A 12,110-nucleotide genomic window follows, 5' to 3' on the forward strand; every position below is an offset into this window, starting at 1 on the left:
AATTTTCATCCAAAGACTGATGAAAACAGTACAATGAGCAATATGGTCGCTGAGCAATATATTGCATGCAACTCCCGGGCAGTTGCAGGCGGAGGGAGCCGGACAGTGGGGTTCGTGGAGAGCTGGGTGACGAGCTGCAGGGGAAAAAAAAAACATACAAATGAATGGCGGCTGATTGGCTAATGTCAAAACATGAGATAATGATTTATTGGATCAGAATCGGGTCGAATCGGACCAAATCTCACTAGTGTATGGGGGCCTTTACATTAATATTTATGCACAATTAAACTGAAAGGTTTCTTTATTCTTCAACTTATAAGGCTGACTTCAAGATATGATACTCCATATATACATTAGGGAAATGCACTTGCATTATATTTCATGCTTGAGGGCACGTAACGGTATACACGCACACACAGCCTTGAATTAATGATAAACAGTTACATGGTATTTCTACCTTGCGTTCCCATAGCAGTTTCTTTAGGTCCACCCAAATTTCTTTACTAACATACGTTTGGTAACAGATAAAAACTTCCATGTATGTATTAGCAAACATAGGAGGAATTTTCTTTTCCCCCATGTACTATTGTCCCCCCCTTCAACCCCCCCCCCCCCCACCATAATGCTGGGCAATATTATCTAGTGATCACCAGGAACAGCTGGTAGTATCAAAGGGGTCAAATCAATTCACAGTACTGTGAAGAGTGCCGGGAGGGAGATTCCATAGCTATTCTAATCCGTGCGCTGCAAATCTAACTAGTGGATTCCTGCTTGCACCTCTCCTGGGAGTGAACTGAAATCTGACTAAACTAGGTGGGTGACGCTGATTTGTGCACTAGTGTGATGTAACCAGCATTGCGGGGGGCACGTAATCATAAAATACTGGTTCTCACGAATACCGGCATTGTCTGACCTAGCACGCTGATTTGCATAGTTCCGGGAGCTCTCTCTCGGGGCTACTCACATCGCTGTGAATTTAATTGACTCCATAGAGTGAGTGGATTATCGTATGTGGGAAGCCTCATGTTTACAGATACAATTTTGAGCATTCTGGGGTAAGTGCCTTCTCACCAATACATATATATATATATATTTATGTATTTTCTGTGCTGCACTGTAATATTGTCTCATGATCTAGAGGATAGAATATAGGAAAACACCTTAGGGCAGAGGTTCCCAAACATGGCGCCCCAACCGTCCTAGTATACAGTATCTATAGTTCAGCACAGATGGTTAAATCTAATTGACTGAGGTACTTATTAATACTGTTTTTCCACCAAAATCCCTGATCATACTCCTGGGACTTTGATGGAGCCCCTTCCATGGTCCCCCATTCCACTACCCTAATTTGACAGGTTGACCCCTTTTCCCTTGACGTTACCCGGGTTTAACCCCCTAAAAAACCCTGCTTGATTCCTGGGATTTTTACCTGATCACTGTGTCCACTGACAAAAATCCCAGGCCGGTGAGCGTCCTCGTGCAATAACCAGTGGAAAAGTGCCTTGAGGACTGCGTTTGGGAACTCTGCTCTAGGGGGTTTACTTAATACTTAACTTTTAATTTAGCATATATGTGCTTGCACAAATATCAAGATCTATACAAAAAGGCAATAAAAAGCATATTTTATATATCAAATGATTGTGTGAGTACATGAATACGTAAATATTAAAATACATGTATGTCCTTGCCTAACCACATGGTTATTATAAACTGCAATGATACACATGTAGCTCCAAAACACATCAGAATTTGTGACTGTACATACTGCTGAAAACTTCCCATCTCTTTTGCAATAGATTAGTTGAAACAATATTGCATGGCTTCTGACCACTATATTATTGATGCAGCTTAAAAAACACAGAGAATAACTATAAATAGTATCAGGCATTGCTTTAATTGGTTCACCATTGTATAGTACTACTTCTAATAAACTAATGCAACCATATATCCACACTATTCAAAACAAAGATCGTATTTCAAATCGCCATGGAGGCCGATATCACACTGAACCCGAGTGTTTTTATGAGAACTCATGCATTTTATTGGGCAATCCATATTGGATAGCCCGATTTAAAAAAACATTAATAAAAAGTGCAAAAAACTTTTATCCGGTATAATAGTATGTCCCTAATATCACTGTAAATAGTATCAATAACCAATAACCCCCTCGCTGCTGATGGTCTCACCCCTGTGCTAAGGTTTTTTTTTTCACATTTGTGCTCTTCACATTCCAACATCAATAGCAATGTTTTTTTTATTATAACATACTAGTTAAAAGCCCGTCAAAATGAGCGCTTCTGCAATGTACTTTCACTTCATCACGCAGCACACTGCTGGGTTGCCGGGGGCAGAGCCATGCAGCCGCTGATCTAGTGCACAGCAGCGCTGCCTGGCACCGGTACACTCAGCAGTGGGTTTTTTTATGGAGCGCTCTCCCAAAAAAAACTTGCCCTGTGGGGAGCACTCTTTAAAAAAAAAAAAAACAGCACCACTGAAGGGGTTAAAACAGATCAGTGTCCATGCAAAAATTGCTTTCACTTTCTGTTATGACATTTTTTGACACACAAAGGATTATTGGGATATGGTCTTTAGGTCTACAGCAAGTTGGTCGACATGGGCTTAGGTCGACACAAGCATTAGGTCGCCAGGGTCTAGGTCGACAGTCAAAAGGTCAACATGGGTTTTTCACTGCTTTTTGAGCCGATATGTGCCGACAGGTGGTATTTCATGCCCTACCATCCACTAGGGCGTGGTGGGAGAGTAAAATAGTGTGCCCGAAGCATAGCGAGTGAAGCGAGGGGATGCCGTGCATTGGAAACAGTGTCCATGTCGACTGTGTCAACATTTGGGTCATAAAAACCAGTAAAAAACCCATGTCGAACTTTTGACTGTAGACCTAGACACTGTCGAACTAATGCTTGTTTTGACCTATCGACCTAAGCCCATATTGACCTTTCCCCATGTTGACCTAACGCTTGTCAACCAACTTGCTTTAGACCAAATGATCCCAACCTGGATTATTTGGGTCTGTTGAGTGGCCTCTAGTAGTCACTGACTATACTTCACATCATAAAGGTGTAAAGTAGTTTATTATTATTATTTTTTTTAACCGTTTCTTATATAGTGCACACGTATTCTAGTCATATGTGTATATAGAAAGAGAGGGGGAAGGGGGTAGGTATATAGATTTGTTTCCAGAAGTCTATTTTTAGACCATACACAATAGCTAACAGGCCACAATTTATTTGCTTTCAAATTGTGTTGCCTGCATGGTTGCATGTGGTGTCATGAACGTGATATAGCACAGACAATAATTACTAAGAAGCCCCATAATTTAAATGAGGGGATTCATTTTTCTAAAATGAGTGTTTCTATTATTGGCGCTATGTATATGAAGCAGACACCAAATCACTGTGATATAGATATATTGCTTGTAGTAGTTCCAGCCTTTAAACCACCTCTTTGCAGGTACATTAAAATACCACTTACATTTATTTTCAATGCTGGCAGGGCAGTTCGGTCAGCACCGCCCCTTCCCCCAGCAGCTGGCTGAGCAGTTTGCAGGAACGGGCTCTGTGATCCTAGGCAGTAGATACCACCCAGATCACATTGTATATGTGATCGCATCCGCTATGTCTTAGTAGGAGCACTCTGTGATCAGTGTATCTTGCCGAGTTTGGTATGATTGGCTGACGGTCGGGATCCCAATGGCCAGTATACCAACATTGGAATACCGGACACCGGTACTCCGACAGCCAGGGAGGAGCACAAAGAAGCCTACCACAGGTTCTATTCTCCCTCTATGGTCGAGGGAGAATAGCCCCTGATGGACAGGATCCTGACTGTTTTGCAGTTAAACCGTAGAGATTTCGGCGTCTGTATACTCACCGTCGGGATCCCGACTGTCGGAGAGTCACCCAGCACCCTTCTTGCCTGCTGCCTTCCCCAGTGTGTGTACTCTCCCTAACACTGAAAGACAGCGCCCTCTACCTTCAGCACTAAATATAGACCCACTTCCAGACATGATAGAGGCTGCTCATTGTATCTATTAAGCATCATTAGGAAATGGCATGTGTCTGTAATTGTCTTCATTCTATTCTAATTTTAGATTTAATTATTTATTATAAATGCTAATAACAGATCTTGTTTTTTTAAGAATGTTATATAATAATTGCATCTTAATTACCTCCTTGTGATGATTGGTTTGCAAGGTGGTGACGAGGGTGCATACAGTAACTGGGGTCTTCTCACTGCTGCCCAGTATGTTGGTGCTGGTGACAGCCGAGTAAGACCCCCACAGCTTCTGCTATCTATAGGTGCATTCAGATGAAATTTAATAATGTATGCTAATAACGTATGTCCAAATACATGTGAATAGCATAGTATTGCTGATGTATTGGTGAATTTTAGGTACTGTTGTCTAATGTGTAATGTGATAGACTATATTCACTTTAATTTCAGAAATTTACATATATCTCATAAATCTCTCATTTTAGGTTGTGAAATAAAGGACTATTCAGTTAGCACTGATGGAGGAAGAGTACCACCACCCAGTACAACCGGCTCTACACCCTCATCCTACTACTGCTGCCCTACAGCAAAGCGGTGAATGGCTGTTCCAGCAGTGACAGAGGAGAACAAAACCATCACCTCTGTACTATTGACTTTTTTTAGAGCCAGATTAAAATCTTACAGCAACTAGCAAAGATACTGGTTTGGGGACCCCAAAAATACCTTTTTGTAGACAAACTGGAGCTCAAAACAAAAAGCTCCCTCCTCCCACTAGAGAAATGTAAAATTAAATTAATGGTGACAGAAAAGATTTGCTATAATGGCGTTGCTGTCTCACAGCACTGAGGTCATGGGCATCAAATCCAATCATGGTCCTAACTATGTGGAGTTTGAGCTGGATTCAGACCCATAGGCCAATTATCAAAATACAGCGCATGTGCACGGTATGCTTCTCGGGGTGCCCTTGCTGTCCGCTTGCAAAAGGATTAACAGGCACCAGGCGTTTGAGGCCATAAGGCCTGCATATTCCAGGAATGTCCTGGAAAATGCAAGCATTGCCCAGCCATTGGATGGGAGGGCCGCCAACATCAGCAGAGGCCTCCTTTTCCCCATGGCCTTCGCGAGTGAGTCTAGACTTACTCAGGACTGCACAGGGGTGGGGGAAAGGGAGCCCAGTGGGGCAACAGGGCAGCATTTAACTGCTGGTCTCCGAATACTGGCAGCCTAGCGAGCAGGTCTGATTTGGGCCCTTTGTATATTCTGCCTGTGCTTCAGTGGGCTTCCTTCTACAATCCAGAAATGTACTGTTAGGTAGAACAGACAACAAACGGGAATGGTGGTGATAGTCATTAACAGGTTACAGGTCCTGTATGGGCCACTAGAACGGTTACATACATAGTAATCCGTAAGGAGAGTCCAAGCCACCTGGACCAAACTTCCAAGAATTTAGTTTCAGCTTTTCAGGCCAGGTACGTACATTTTTCATGAGAAACCATTTCATTGACTAGAGGTATTTAAGAGGGTGTAGTCAGGAAATGTTTGGCTAGCCACGTCCTGGCGATACACACCTTGGCCAAAGCACAGAGATTAATAGCATGTCTTCTAGTCAGTGGGCCGTATTCAATGAGAATATTGACCGCGTGCAGCGAATCCTGTTTAGGATTCGCTGCACACTCGCCACTGCCCGCCGTGTTCCGGAGCCTCACTGTCCCCCTATTGATAGTCGCAGGGGCTCGTTGCCCCTGACGGCGAGTGTGAACGCCTGCGGCAGACGCCGCAGGGAGCCTGAGGACGGTGGCAGGCAGGGAGATGGAAGAAAGCCCCCCGGGAGAGCCAACAGGGGACCAGGTATTCACTGCACCCGATCGTGCATATGTAATGATCGGGTGCAGTGAATATATGAATACCTAATGAGCGGCTCTCGGCTCCCGGCCCCCTGCTGGCTGCTCTGTGTAAAAATATTTTTTTTTAAATTAAATATATATTCATGTGCTATAAGCACATGAATAAAAATAGCATGCCCCTTCTCAGAATAAAATTCCTGATTTTTTTTTACACCAAATGTAAAACAACAACTTTTTTTTAAAAGTTCACTTTCCACTTCACCATGAAAAGATAGCGATTTGCTACACGGCGACACACGGCGAAAATCACTTAGAAAGACGGCGAGAAGTGCACGTTGAATAGGGTGATTCGCTTTCTGACCAAAAAATCACCTTCCAACGCGAAAATAGCACAAATTCGCCGTAAAACAGGGCGAATTATCCTCATTGAATACTGCCCAGTGAATCCAATATGTCATCTATGGCTGCTTAAAGACAGACCGTGAGCGATAGAACATAGAATTGGTAGTAATGTCTATGACACCGGCTCCCAACTAAGGGGATGATTCTAGTTTAATCGGACAGGGCCGAATTCGGCCCCGTTCCAATGTTTGGGGGTATGTGCATGGTATATTAAGCGCATATGCATCGCCCCTTTATGAACGGCTTCGGCAACTTGCAGAGCCATTCGCAAGGATCAGGGGTACAGCAGTTGCCCATGGGAACACCTAGAGTTTTATGGGCGACCACATGAAAATGCTGGGTGTTCCCATGGGTCTTTGTCTCGGCGCTCGCAAATAAAAATTAATTCCCACTTTTATTTGCGAAGCTAAAAATCATTCGATGGTCGGCGACCATCGAATGATTTCTCCTGCAGCCGGGGACATGCGAGAGTGTGTGTCTTCGTTACACATCCCCTTGCATGTTAATGCGGGGATGTGACAGGGCGGCTTCTCTGGTGCTCGGTAAGCTCTGTTGTTGGTGCAGGCACTGATGGATTTGGCCTATTCTATCAGCAGTCACTTGTTAGACAGCAGCAGATTGGAAACATCCATTTGCTCCCTTGTGATAATCGGTGAATAAAAGAATCTGGCACGTATGTATGATCAGGGTTCTTCACTAAATATGAGAGCCCTTGTTGTGAAGCTTCAATGTCCTTTACCCATCTCCTGACCAAAACAATTCTCAGTATTGATGCTGACCTCTAGTCTACCTAGATCCCTTCCCTGTATTCCAATTTAGCCATACACTTCACACAATTTTTATTAAAGTTTATTTTTGCAGTACAATCAAAAAGAAAAAAACAAAAAACAATTGATTTAGGAAATAAAGCATCAATTATTATCATCAGACAGTTGTTTATGTCTCGTTATTACTGCAGACATGTAGGAATATGGTTGTGCCATATTACATGAAAAGAAAAATAGACAAAATATTGTGGTACAAAGCAGAATATATACAACAAACGGGAATGGTGGTGATAGTCATTAACAGGCTACAGGTCCTGTATGGGCCACTAGAACGGTTACATACATGGTAATCCGTAAGGGGAGTCCAAGCCACCTGGACCATATTTCCAAGAATTTAGTCTCTGCTTTTCTGGCCAGGTACGTACATTTTTCATGAGAAACCTTTTCATTGATTAGAGATATCCAAGAGGGTGTAGTCGGGAAATTTTTAGCTAGCCACGTCCTGGCGATACACACCTTGGCCAAAGTGCAGAGACACCTTGGCCAAAGCGCAGAGATCAATAGCATGTCTTCTAGTCAGTGAATCCAATATGTCATCTATGGCTGCTTAAAGACAGACCATGAGCGATAGAACATCTTTAGAGTTACCAGTATTGGTAGTAATGTCGATGACACCGGCCCAAAAAGTCACAATATAGGGGACAGGACCATATTAGTTGCCAGAAAGAACCCTCCTAGGCTCCACATTTGGAACATTGGGAGGCAGTAATGCTCCCCATACGAAACAAACCATCCGGTGTGTAGTATATTGTATGAATTATAAAAAATTTAATTTGCTGAAACAGTTAAGGTATGTACTAATACGAGGACTGACAAGAGCTAATTCCAATGTGCTGTCAGCTATAGATCCAAAGTCTGATTCCCACATAGTTCTAAGCTTGGGCAAATTACTAGAGTGTATGGAGAGCTGAATATTGGAGTATAGATTAGACACTAAATAGGCAATACATGAAGTCCCTACTACAAGGCCCTTCACTGGGGAAATTAGTCAATTCAGGGAGAGCTAGTTCATTGTAAATAGGCATGTTTATGTGTCCAAACCAGGAAAGAAAGAAGACGATTAACCCCTTCATGACAGAGCCAGTTTGTGCCTTCATGACAGAGCCCTTTTTTTCAAATCTGACATGTCTCACTTAAGTGGGGATAACTTTTTTTTGCTTTTACTTATCCCAGTGATTTTGAGATTGTTTTCTCGTGACACATTGTACTTCAAGTTAGTGGTAAATTTGGGTCGATACAGTCTGTGTTTTTTTGTGAAAAATACCAAAATATCGTGAAAAAATGGAAAATTTAGCAATTTGCAAAATGTTAAATTTTCTGCTTGTGAGACAAATAATCATACCACTCAAAATAGTTAATAACTAACATAGACCATATGTCTACTTTATGTTTCCATCATTATTTCAACTTCCTTTTAATTTTTTGGACACTAGGAGGCTTACAATATGAATAGCAAATTCTCAAATTTTCAAGAAAATTTCAAACACTGATTTTTTTAGGGACCAGTTCAGTTCTGATGTGACTTTGAGGGACTTGTATGTGAGACACCCCCATAAATGATGCCATTTCAAAAACTGCACCCCTCACAGTATTCAAAACAGCATTTTGGAAGTTTGTTAACCCTTTAGGTGTTTCACAGGAATTAAAACAAAGTGTAGGTGAAATTTCAAAATTTCTTTTTTTTTGCAGAGTTTCAATTTTAATACATTTTTCTAACAAATACAGTAGATTTTACTAGAGAAATGTGACTAAAAATTGATTCCCCCAATTCTTTTGTTTTCAAAAATATCCTATATGTGGCCCTAGTGTGCACGTTGACCAAACCACAGGCTTCATAATAGAAGGAGCACCTACTTGATTTTGGAGCCTCCTTTTTATGAGATTTTTTTTTAGGCACCATGTAGGTTTCTAGGCACCATAAGTGCTAAAAGTTAGGAACCTCCCCCACAATTCACCCCATTTTGCAATCTACACCCCTCAGGGAATTCATCTAGGGGTATAGTGTACATTTCAAACCCCCAGGGGTTTCACCAATTTTGGTACAACTGGGATGTGAAAATGGAAAATTACATTTTTTTACACAAACATGCACTTCTGGCTCAAAATTTTTCATTTTCACAAGGAATGAAGGAGACAAAGCACCCCAAAATCTGTGCCCCAATTTCTCCCGAGTACGGCAATGCCTCACATGTGACCAAAAAATACCAGTTGGGTGCATGGCAGGACTCAGAAGGGAAGGAGTGTTTTTTGGATTTTGCAGCACAGATTTTGGTGGAATGAATGGTGGGTGCTATGTTGCACCAATACAGTGGAACCCCCCCACAAGTCACCCCATTTTGCAAAGTACACCCCTCAGGGAATTCATCTAGGGGTATAGTGTACATTTCAAACCCCCAGGGGTTTCACCAATTTTGATACAACTGGGCAGTGAAAATGAAAAATTACATTTTTTTACACAAAAATGCAGTTCTGGCTCAAAATTTTTCATTTTCATAAGGTATGAAGGAGAAAAAGCACCCCAAAATCTGTGCCCCAATTTCTCCCGAGTATGGCAATGCCTCATATGTGACCAAAAAATACCAGTTGGGCGCATGGCAGGACTCAGAAGGGAAGGAGTGATTTTTGGATTTTGCAGCACAGATTTTGGTGGAATGAATGGTGGGTGCTATGTTGCATTAGCAAGACTCCCAAAGCACCAATACAGTGGAACCCCCCCACAAGTCACCCCATTTTGCAAAGTACACCCCTCAGGGAATTCATCTAGGGGTATAGTGTACATTTCAAACCCCCAGGGGTTTCACCAATTGTGGTACAACTGGGCTGTGAAAATGAAAAATTACATTTTTTTACACAAACATGCACTTCTGGCTCAAAATTTTTCATTTTCACAAGGAATGAAGGAGACAAAGCACCCCAAAGTCTGTGCCCCAATTTCTCCCGAGTACGGCAATGCCTCACATGTGACCAAAAAATACCAGTTGGGCGCATGGCAGGACTCAGAAGGGAAGGAGTGATTTTTGGATTTTGCAGCACAGATTTTGGTGGAATGAATGGTGGGTGCTATGTTGCATTAGCAAGACTCCCAAAGCACCAATACAGTGGAACCCCCCCACAAGTCACCCCATTTTGCAAAGTACACCCCTCAGGGAATTCATCTAGGGGTATAGTGTACATTTCAAACCCCCAGGGGTTTCACCAATTGTGGTACAACTGGGCTGTGAAAATGAAAAATTACATTTTTTTACACAAACATGCACTTCTGGCTCAAAATTTTTCATTTTCACAAGGAATGAAGGAGACAAAGCACCCCAAAGTCTGTGCCCCAATTTCTCCCGAGTACGGCAATGCCTCACATGTGACCAAAAAATACCAGTTGGGCGCATGGCAGGACTCAGAAGGGAAGGAGCTATTTTTGGATTTTGCAGCACAGATTTTGGTGGAATGAATGGTGGGTGCTATGTTGCATTAGCAAGACTCCCAAAGCACCAATACAGTGGAACCCCCCCACAAGTCACCCCATTTTGCAAAGTACACCCCTCAGGGAATTCATCTAGGGGTATAGTGTACATTTCAAACCCCCAGGGGTTTCACCAATTGTGGTACAACTGGGCTGTGAAAATGAAAAATTACATTTTTTTACACAAACATGCACTACTGGCTCAAAATTTTTCATTTTCACAAGGAATGAAGGAGACAAAGCACCCCAAAGTCTGTGCCCCAATTTCTCCCGAGTACGGCAATGCCTCACATGTGACCAAAAAATACCAGTTGGGCGCATGGCAGGACTCAGAAGGGAAGGAGCTATTTTTGGATTTTGCAGCACAGATTTTGGTGGAATGAATGGTGGGTGCTATGTTGCATTAGCAAGACTCCCAAAGCACCAATACAGTGGAACCCCCCCACAAGTCACCCCATTTTGCAAAGTACACCCCTCAGGGAATTCATCTAGGGGTATAGTGTACATTTCAAACCCCCAGGGGTTTCACCAATTGTGGTACAACTGGGCTGTGAAAATGAAAAATTACATTTTTTTACACAAACATGCACTTCTGGCTCAAAATTTTTCATTTTCACAAGGAATGAAGGAGACAAAGCACCCCAAAGTCTGTGCCCCAATTTCTCCCGAGTACGGCAATGCCTCACATGTGACCAAAAAATACCAGTTGGGCGCAAAGCAGGACTCAGAAGGGAAGGAGCTATTTTTGGATTTTGCAGCACAGATTTTGGTGGAATGAATGGTGGGTGCTATGTTGCATTAGCAAGACTCCCAAAGCACCAATACAGTGGAACCCCCCCACAAGTCACCCCATTTTGCAAAGTACACCCCTCAGGGAATTCATCTAGGGGTATAGTGTACATTTCAAACCCCCAGGGGTTTCACCAATTTTGGTACCACTGGGCTGTGAAAATGAAAAATTACATTTTTTTACACAAAAATGTACTTCTGGCTCAAAATTTTTCATTTTCACAAGGAATGAAGGAGACAAAGCACCCCAAAATCTGTGCCCCCATTTCTCCAGAGTACGGCAATGCCTCACATGTGACCAAAAAATACCAGTTGGGCGCATGGCAGGACTCAGAAGGGAAGGAGTGATTTTTGGATTTTGCAGCACAGATTTTGGTGGAATGAATGGTGGGTGCTATGTTGCATTAGCAAGACTCCCAAAGCACCAATACAGTGGAACCCCCCCACAAGTCACCCCATTTTGCAAAGTACACCCCTCAGGGAATTCATCTAGGGGTATAGTGTACATTTCAAACCCCCAGGGGTTTCACCAATTTTGGTACAACTGGGCTGTGAAAATGAAAAATTTAATTTTTTTACACAAAAATGTACTTCTGGCTCAAAATTTTTCATTTTCACAAGGAATGAAGGAGACAAAGCACCCCAAAATCTGTGCCCCCATTTCTCCAGAGTACGGCAATGCCTCACATGTGACCAAAAAATACCAGTTGGGCGCATGGCAGGACTCAGAAGGGAAGGAGTTATTTTTGGATTTTGCAGCACAGATTTTGGTGGAATGAA

Source organism: Crinia signifera, chromosome 6 (assembly GCF_055691185.1).
Source record: "Crinia signifera chromosome 6, ASM5569118v1, whole genome shotgun sequence".
Classification (NCBI taxonomy): Eukaryota; Metazoa; Chordata; class Amphibia; order Anura; family Myobatrachidae; genus Crinia; species Crinia signifera.